Source organism: Saccopteryx leptura, chromosome 2, assembly GCF_036850995.1.
Source record: "Saccopteryx leptura isolate mSacLep1 chromosome 2, mSacLep1_pri_phased_curated, whole genome shotgun sequence".
NCBI classification, from domain to species: Eukaryota; Metazoa; Chordata; class Mammalia; order Chiroptera; family Emballonuridae; genus Saccopteryx; species Saccopteryx leptura.
Window position 1 is genome coordinate 329,098,018 of NC_089504.1, and position 10,276 is coordinate 329,108,293.

At 42.1% G+C, this 10,276-nt stretch overlaps 1 pseudogene; it reads right to left on the reverse strand.

The window, feature by feature from the left end:
- Positions 1-1,160: 1,160 nt before the first annotated feature.
- Positions 1,161-3,007, reverse strand: LOC136393618 (proline-rich protein PRCC pseudogene; annotated as a pseudogene).
- Positions 3,008-10,276: the final 7,269 nt, after the last annotated feature.

Genomic DNA, 10,276 nt, shown 5'->3' on the forward strand with positions numbered 1-10,276 from the left:
TGGGCTAGGATTGGAGAGGAAGCAGGAGAGTCGGGGAGTCTGTGGATCTGTGTGAGTGAAGCTGTTTTTCAGAAGGTGGTAGGCCGGTAGCCCTGCGGGCTGTGGCCCCTGGGGAGGACTGGGTCCTTCTGAAACTGAAGGCTGCTCAGCTGAACAGCAAACAGGACTTGCCCCAGCTGTTGAAAGAACCCAGTCCCCTTGCCTTTGGTGTGAAAAGAGGCTCCCAGAGGTAACTTCACCTCCCACCTCCCACCTCCTCAGGCTCAGACAGGAAGCCTGTCAGCCTCTTGTCTCACTGAAAGACAGCAACGACATGTGTGGGAAGCATTGAAGCAGGGAGTCCCTTAATAGATTGGGTGCCTTTCAGCCCTGAGGCTTGAGATCTCCTCTTGGGGGAACTGCATCATTTCGTCAATGTGGGAGAACTTGTCAACCTCTGCAAGGCCAGTGCTCCTGTGAGGAGAAGGAGGCACTCGCAGAATTTAAGGGGGCACCAAAAACCTCAGTTACCAAGATAAACAATATTTTGATGAAACGTTTGAAAACCAAAATAAATGCAAAATCTCTAACAAAAAGGCTTTTCCCGACTTCTGAGGTGCATAGCTGTGTGATCTGAAGAACAGGTCAGCCGGTCTCCCACAACCCTGAGTTTTCAGGGACCCAGAAGTTCTCCTGTCTGTTTCTCCCTGATCCTGTGTAAACTGCATTTCATTCATTCATTCACTCAACGAGCACCTGTATTTTGCTGTGTGGATAAGCATATCATTTGAAAATAAATGATAAATTTATAACGATAGCTTCCTTTCTAGTTCTCTCCATATTTCTCTCTTCCTCTTTCCCTCTCACTCTCATTCACTGCACATCAGTCCAATTTTGAAAAGCGCTGCCATTAGCAAGCACCCTTGTTTTTTTTCCTGATTTGATTTGAAGAGGAAGCTGAAATTTCATCAAGTATCACATTTACTGGAAATTTTTGGTATGTATGCTTTATTAGGTTGTTAGGAATTACATGCTATTTATTAAGAGTTTTCTTTTTTTAAAAATATCAGGAATGGATGTTAAATTTTATTAAATATTTTTGCATCTTTTTGATATGAGTATATAATATTTTATCTTTAATCTGCTAATATGTTTTTGTTTTTTTTTGTTTTTTTGTCAGACTGAATGTTTTATTTCAACAGACATCCCTGGTTTAAAAAAAAAAAAAGTGGAGGGAGGGGTTCAACATTTCATTACACCCAACAGGATGCAAATTCCCATCCAAAAACTCAGAGCCCCTTCTGAGGCATCACTCGAGTTTTCTGCTAGCTCCAGGACAGAAAGGAGCTGAGTTTTCTAACTTTTGTAAGAAAAAATCTATCAAATATGTTCATTCTCAGAGAGGCGAGGGCTGGGTCCTCAGGAAAAGAGATCCTGGGCTTAGAACAGCTGGGGTCCCAGAGGCGAAGCTGGGGACTGGGCCAGTGGGGCTGCAGGAGATCCTGGGATGTGCAGTCAGGTCCACAACCCTAGAACCCATACTTGGCTTGGGTCTGCCGGCGGCTGAGCTTGTTCTCCGACCAGGTGTTCTTTAGCTCCCGCTCCTTAGCCTGATGAATCAGATACGTGCGTGATCTGGTGTTTCCGCTGCTGCTGGCCTGTTGGCTGCTCACCTTTCTTTTTTGCTGAATGACTTCATGGTTTTCTCTTCTGTCAATGACTTGGTCATCCACTGCTGGGCCCCATTGAGCTGGTCCATAACCTTTGATCTCCACAAAATTGATCTCCTCTCTCCCTCGGTTCCTCTTGCCCTGCAGCCGCTTAAATGCTTCATCATCAATGAAGGAGGCATCTGATGCAATTTCCTGGGGGCCAACCAGGGCTGGGTCCTGTGCAGGATAGTAGCCGCCACTGTAATGATCCTGATAATAAGCACCAGCAGCATTGGCTTCGCCATATGTGGAGAACTGACTGTAGCTGTAGTCATCCCCAGGCTTAGGCATCCAAGGAGCCTCACTTGAGCCTGCTGCCATCTTGAATTCAAGGGGCGCATTAGCTGCATCATCCTGGAAGGCTGGCTCTGGCTCTGTGCCTGGAGGCAGATCTTCAGGGACAGTGGGAATGGGGTAAGGGTATGGCTCAACTCCAGGTGGCTCAGCCTTGTCGGGGAGGGAGAAAAAGTTCTCAGGGGCTACTTCCTCATCACTGTCATCCTCCTCCTGCGTGATCTGCTTGGTCACCTGCAGGGCAGCACTCTTGGCAGCAGCTTTGATGGCAGAGGGCGACGGAGTGGTGGTTGTCGTGCCCACAACAGGGGCAAGAGAAGAGGGCTTGCTTGGTCTTAGAAGCCTGTCTGGAGGGCTTAGTGTCAGAGGAGCCATCCGAGGGTTTCTGAGAGAAGGCATGGGGCAGGAGTAACCTGTTAGTCTCTTTCACAGTCAGATTTTTAGGTTGGGGAAGCAAGGCGGATAAACCAGTCCCCTGGCCAGATTCCTGAAGGACAGTTTTCTTCTTTGTGGGTTCATCTTCCTCGGAATCTGAATCCCCCTTATGCAGCTCTGGCGCCGCAATCTTCACGGGCTCTGTCCTCTTCTTTGGCTTGGGGAGGCCCAGGGAGGGCCCGCCACCACCGCCAGGGGCGGGTAGACTGATGCCAGGGCCGAGGGCCAGGGCCGAGGACAGCCCCAGCCCCTCCCCAACTCCCGCAGCTTCAGCCGGACTCACGCCTGGAGGTGGGGGGAAGCCTCGCAGACCAAAGGGCAAGGGGGGAGGAGGCTGGAGCCGTGGGTCTACGCTGGGTGGGGGCAGCAACAGCGGCGGAGGAAAGGCTGGGGCCAGCACCTGAAGGGGCGGAGGCAACAAGGCCTGACCCTTGGGTGCAGGGAGAGAGGCGAACAAGCTCCCTAAGGTGGGCCCAGATGTAGGTGCCGGCGCCGCCTCCTCCTCCGGCTCACCCTCATCCGGCTCACTCTCCTCGCTGCTGGCGTAAGCAACCAGCGACATGGCGCCTCCCGGCTTTGGTGCGCCCTTGCCGGCAGACAAGGCCTACTTGAGACCGGGGATGCCCAGAAGCCTAGTGGGCCCCGCCACTCGGCGGGGCGGGGAACTATAAAGTCCACCTTCTCCGTGCTCTAGAACTAGCCCCGGCAGGAGCCCATCGTCACAGCTGCTGCTAATATGTTGAAGTATATAAACAGATTTCCTTATAGTGAGCTGCCTTTACATTCCTGGTTTAGCTCTATTTGGTCATTGTATATTTTATATACTGCTGGAATGAATTTGTCATTATTCTATTTAGTATTTTTAAAAACCATTTAACAAATAAATTTGAAATACAATTTTTCTTTTAATACTGTCTTTGTACAGTTTTGGAAGCAAGATCACACCAGCCTTACCAAATGAGGCCAATTCCCAGCCCTCACCCCACACCTCGATTCTCTGAAATAGCTGTGTGAAATGGGAATTATCTATCTCTTGAGGGTTTTCTAAAAATTGCTTCTGTAACTGGGCTTGGTTTCTTTGGGAAGGGGAAAATTTTGACTACCTATTGTATTTAAAAATGTTCTTGGTTTATTCAAGTTTTTAATTTCTTTTTCAGTCAGTTTTCAGAATTTGTGTTTTTATGGAAAATTGTCCACATCATCATTGTCTTGAAGTCGTACAGTTTTTTAAAAATTATTTCAAGTCTTTATTATATCTTTTACCCTTGTTTGAGGGTTGTCTATTTTTTTAATTTTTAGAGTCAAGTTTTGGTTTGATACCTAATATTTTCTCCATTTTGTTAATTTCTGCTGTCATCTTTATCATTTTCTTTATTCTACCCTGATTTTCTTTTCCTAGCTTCTTGAATTAACAAGGAACGCATTTGCTTTTAATTTTTCTTGGTTTGATAAGTACATTAAAAGCTAAATTTTTCCTTTAGTACAATTTTAATCATGTCCCACAGGTTTTACATGATGTTTAGCCATTGTCATTTGCTTCTAAGTATTTCTATTGTAAATTTTTAAAATTTATGTTATTCAGGAGCATTTTTTCCTTTCTAAAGGCATTTAGAAACTACTTTTTTGTTGTCTTTAATACAATATATCAATACTACCTTTGTGACCTGGTGCATAGTCAGTATTAATAATGTGTTTTGTGTGCCTGAAAAAAATGAATATTTCATACTTATTGAGAACAGAGTTACAGATATATCTGTTATATCAATCTTTTAATTACATAGTTCAAATATCTATATTCTTATTGCCTGATCTATTTGTTTCTGGTAGCTGTACCAAACTCTTCTGTGATTGGTTATTTGTCAATATCTCCTAGTTTTTATTCCACTTTTACTTTATATAGTATGCGTCAGGATATTTAAATGTATAGAAGTTTATGATTATTATATCTCTTTGGTCGAGTATGTGTGTATGCTTTAATCATGATGTATTGTGCCTCTTCATTTCTCTTAATTTTCTTTTTGTCTTAAATTTTGTCTCACATTAGTATTGCTCTCCTTTAATATTTGCCTAACATTTTCTTATTCTCTTTATTTCAAAATTTCTCTGTCACTTATAAGCAACATGTAGCTGGATTTAAAAAAAAAATCCAAACTGATAGTCTGTTCTTTAACAGATAAATTTAGTCTGCTAACTTTTTTTTTTATGATTACTAGTATATTGTGTCTACCACTTTATTTTTGTTTTTCTCTTTTATTTTTTTCAAGCTGTCTTCAGATGGTTATTTTATTTTCATTCTCCCTACTCCGGCTGACGTGGAAGCTATAAATTGTATTACTGTTCTTTTAGCGATAACCTTTATATTTTTAACATTTCTATGCTGTTATTAATTTTTCTAATAAAGTCAAAGGTTATTCATTATTTCTATCCTTTATCAGATTACTTCACTCACAGAACCTTCATGTCTTTTGGTCTAGAAATTATTATTTAGTAACTATACAGTAATTAAATAGTATTATTTGGCAAATAATTAAATTTATCCCCATGTCATACCAATTTCTAAGTTCACCTTTGTATCTTTTTGCCCCCCATTGATTTGAGAGAGAGAGAGAGAGAGAGAGAGAGAGAGAGAGAGGAAGGAAGAGAGAAGGGAAGGGAGGAAGAGAGAGACAGGAGAATCAACTCTCGTTCCACTTAGTTGTGTACTCATTGGTTGCTTCTCATATGTGCCCTGACCAGGGATCGAACCCATGACTTCAGTGTGCCAGGATAACTCTCTATCCATTGAACCACTTGGTCAGGGTCTCACTTTTGTTTCTTGCATGACATTTTTTCCTTTGATTTTATTTCTTGTTGCTCAAGTCCAATCTTTGCTAATTCTTTCAGTTAGGTTCTCTGGATACTTAATATTTTTATGTTTGAAAATGGTTTGATTTCACTTTCAATCTTTTTCTCCAGTGCTTTATAGACAACACATCTACTTTCAGGTAGCTTTGACTGCTAAAAATCTCAAACCTGTTGCCCTCAGTTTCCTTCCTTGATCCCAACAACGCCGTATGAAACGTGTTTAATCTTTCTTCTAGAAATTTGAAGGCAGTTCTCATGTTCTTTATTTCTTCCTTCCCTGCTGTTCTCCTTCTCTCTCTCTCTTTCTTTCTTTCTCTTTATTATTGAATTTATTGGAATTTTAGTCTTAAATGATAGTTTATTTGGGGATTTTTAGACTACTAATTATTTTTGTTCAGCCTTTGAAGATGTAACTCCATCTCTTTCTGTCCTGCATTGTGGTGGTGAGAAGCCTGTTTTAGTTTTGTAGATAATCTGCTTTTTTCTTTTTTTTTGAAGATTTTATTCATTTTTAGAGATGGGGGAGAGAGAAAAAAGGGGGAGGAGCAGGAAGCACCAACTCCTGTATGTGCCTTGATCAGGCAAGGCCAGAGTTTCGAACCGGCGATCTCAGCTTTCTAGGTTGACGCTTTATCCACTGCGCCACCTCAGGCCAGGCTGTCTGTTTTCTTCTATCTGATATATTTTTAAAATAATGTTTTCTTTATCTAGACATCTATCTGATGTCTTTGAGTTTCACTATGATAATTAATATGATGTGGTATAAAAAAATTTCTATTTAGTCCTTTGTACACATGTTCAATTTGAGGTCCCATATTTTTATTTAATTCTGGAAAATACTCAGACTTATCTCTTAGGAAATTGCTTCCTCACATTCCCCATTATTCTTTTCTTCTGGTACATCTGTTAGACACTCATTCAAGCCAAGTTATTTTTTCTTAATAGCTCTTTCTTATTTTTATTTCTTTATTTCTCTGAGTTGTGTTCTGAGTGATATAACAGCACCATCATCCAATGTATCCATTCTTTCTTTGATTTTATCCTTTAGTATTTGTTCTTTCTACTAAAAAAAATTGAAATGAAATGCCTGTTTTGTGTCCAACATTTCAACAAGTTCTTTTTAAAATATCCCACCCTTGCTTTATTTCTGTTTGCTTTTGTTTCACATTTCTTTACTGTTATGATTTATGGGTTTTTTTTTCCTTTATCCATTGTGGATTCTATAGAATTATTTTCTGGTTGTTCAATTATTCTACTTTGGCCTGGGTGAATCAGCCTCCTGAGTATTGGTTTGGCTGGCTGTCTTTTTTAGTATTAGATCTCCTCACATGTTTTGGAACTTGGCTTAAAAAATTTTTTTTTATTGATTAATTTTAGAGAAAGAGAAAAAGGAAGGGGGGGAGACATGTATTTATTTTTACACTTCTTTATGCATTTATTGGTTGATTCTTGTATGTGCCTTGACTGGGGATTGAGCCTGCAACCTTGGCATATAGGGAGGATGCTCTATTGAACTATCCAACCAGGGTGGAACTTGGCTTTGTAAGATTATCTTAAATAGGAATCTCATCCATTTTCCCAATGCCACACTCACCTGCTGTAGTCATATCCAACCCAGTCACTGAGGCCCCCATCAAAGGACCTGGTCTTGTCTGGGTAGTTAAGTCTGCAGTTCTTTGTGGGGATAGAAGAGAATACAGTTAAGAGTCTAGCTGGTTTTCCTAGGTCTTAGCTGGAAGGCTATACCTTCTTACTTCCATCTTTTTAAAAAAAATTTATTTATTCATTATTTAGAGAAGGGAGAGAGAGAGAGAGAGAGAGAGAGAGAGAAGGGGGAGGAGCAGGAAGCATCAACTCCCATGTGCCTTGACTAGACAAGTGTAGGGTTTTGAAGTGGCAGCCTCAGTGTTCCAGGTTGATGATTTATCCACTGCACCACTACAGGTCAGGCTCCACCTTCTTTTTTTTTTTTTTTTTTAAATTAATTAATTAATTAATTTTTTACAGAGACAGAGAGTGAGTCAGAGAGAGGGACAGACAGGAACAGACAGACAGGAACAGAGAGAGATGAGAAGCATCAATCATTAGTTTGTTTTTGTTTTTTTTTTATAAATAAATTTTTATTTTAATGGGGTGACATCAATAAATCAGGGTACATACATTCAAAGAAAACATTTCCAGGTTATCTTGTCATTTAGTTCTGTTGCATACCCATCCCCTGAAGAGAGATCATCCTCCACCACCCTCCATTCAGTTCTCTCTGTACCCCTCCCCCTCCTTCTCTCCCTCCTTCCCTCCCCCCACCCCCTGTAACCACCACACTCCTGTCCATGCCTCTTAGTCTCGCTTTTATGTCCCACCAATGTATGGAATCCTGCAGTTCCTGTTTTTTTCTGATTCACTTATTTCACCCCGCACAATGCTACCAAGACTCCCCCATTCCTCTGTAAGTGATCCGATGTCATCATTTCTCCTAACTGAATAGTATACCATGGTGTATATGAGCCCCATCTTCTTCATCCAGTCCTCTATTTTTTTTTACAGTGATTAAAAGCCTTTAAGCAAACTCTTGGCCAATACAGCAAGAATCCATAAAAGAGTAGTGTCCTTAACATGTTCACCAAGTCCAAGTTGGCCCCATCACCATGCCAAATCCCTGAAAAATGCAACCCAACCACAGTTCAGTCTGTTAGGAGCTGTCACAGGGAGCAGGAGTCCAGGAAAGTTCCCCACAGGAAAAGTCTGCGTGGCACTGGAATTGTTGTCACCATTCTATACTTTGCAGCTCATATCCAAGTCCCAATGACTGCTGCTTCTAGGTGGTAATGATTCAGGTAGACTGGAAAAAGCCATTTGCAGCATGCGTGGATATGGAGCTTCTATTCTCCTCTGCCTGGAGAGTTGAGACCAGGTTGCTTTTCCCTGGAGCTCTGTGACTGTGGCATGGTAAAGAGAACCTTGGGATACACTAAGCTGGGTGGCAAAGGTAAATTCATAATACAAGTTAGCAAAAGGAGGAAAGAGAGCTCTAAATTAGGAGTAGGTCCCAGCCTGAAATATGAGTGGGGCATTGAGGTAGGAGGGATAAAGGAAACACTATATATTAAGCAAAGCAGCAGAAAATAGGACTATCAACACCCACAACAGAGATCTTTGAGGGAAGAATAAAAAACCTGACTATTCAGGCAAAACATAGTTAAGTGGCCCTTGTGCAAATGAGATCAGTTTACCTGCTTCTTGGAAGAAACACCCTAGGCTCATCCACAGTGTCGTAGATGGGGCCGACGGCCCTGGGCATCTTCAGCCTTCAGTGGCAAACCCCAGCTTTCTGGGCCAGGTTAGATCATAGGTGGCTGGAGCAGGGCTGGAAGAGACTGAACCCTCCCTTAGAGGAGCGAGGGGGAAGCCCACCTTCCAGTGTCCCTGTTTCCTCACAGCAGAGGCGTGTAAGCCTGGCAGGCTTTAGCTCAATGACCTTCCTTTCCACTATTGAAGCAGGACCCAGATGGCATCCTATGAGACCCCTTTGGGGCGTTGGCAGGCTCCACCTTCTTAATTACAGAACTTTATACAAACCCAACCCTGGGCTGGGTTACATTTTAACTCCTTTCCCAACTCCTTGCCAGGCCCAATGAGTATGAATCAGAATCCCCACCTTATATGCGCCATTTTTAGTCTGTAGTACCCCACGGGATAGAGCTCCCAGCCACCTCAGCCTACCTCTTGGCCCCAATCCCAGCATACCTGCAATTCAGCCAACACTTCCTCTTTCTTTCTGTGTTCTCTTATGTCTAGTCCAGAAAGATGTTTGCCTTGTTTTTGAAAGTGACAACATCCTTTTCATTCTCACTATTTATATTTTATCTATGAGTGCCATGTGTTGTGTTGGGATCAGAGGGAAAACCTGAAGCAAAAGCTTTGAGTGCCTTCTTGACTGGAAGCTCCGATACTGTTGAAACCATTTTTAGTTTCTTACAAAAATATTATTGCTTGCAACTTTAAACATCCTACCTGATGGAAGCACCTATCTGATAAGATTGTTTTGAGGGTTACATGGGATTTTCCAATGTGCACACTCTGTACACTGTTTGACATAGAGGAAAGCTAAAACAAAGGACAGCTGTTGTTTTGATTGTTTTTGTTGTCTACTGTTCCCCACATGCTTCTCCACTTTGGGTTCTGCTCAGCAGAATCTGTAAGCAAGGATTTCTGTTGGGCTCTATTGGCCCTTTCTTCATCAGACACATGGGTTTATTTTTCCTCCTTTTTTTTTCTTTCTTTCTTTTTTTTTTTTAGTGTGAGATAGAGACAGAGACAGGGACAGACACGAAGGGAAAGAGATGAGAAGTATTAACTCATAGTTGCAGCACCTTAGTTGTTTTTTTTTATAAATAAATTTTTATTTTAATGGGGTGACATCAATAAATCAGGGTACATATATTCAAAGAAAACATTTCCAGGTTATCTTGTCATTTAATTCTGTTGCATACCCATCACCCCAAGAGAGATCATCCTCCGTCACCCTCTATCCAGTTTTCTTTGTACCCCTCCCCCTTCCCCTCTCCCTTATTCCCTCCCCTCACCCCCCGTAACCACCACACTCCTGTCCATGTCTCTGAGTCTCGCTTTTGTGTCCCTTAGTTGTTTTTTGATTGCTTCTTATACATGCCTTGACCCGAGGGCTCAACTGAGTCAGTGATCTCTTGCTCAAGCCAACAACCATGGGTCATGTCTATGATTCCACGCTCAAGCTGGTAATCCTGCGCTCAAGTTGGTGAACCTGTGATCAAGCCAGATGAGCCCATGCCTAAGCTGGATGAGCCCATGCTCAAGCTGTTGATCTTAGGGGTTTCAAACCTGAGTCTTCAATGTCCCAGGTTGATGCTCTGTCCACTGTGCCACCATCTGGTCAGGACATATGTCTCTTCTTTGCTCCTGAATAAGATTTTTCATGTTTGCTATTTCAGAATTTTTTCCCCATCCATTTCCAGATAACAGCTTGGAAAGAATAC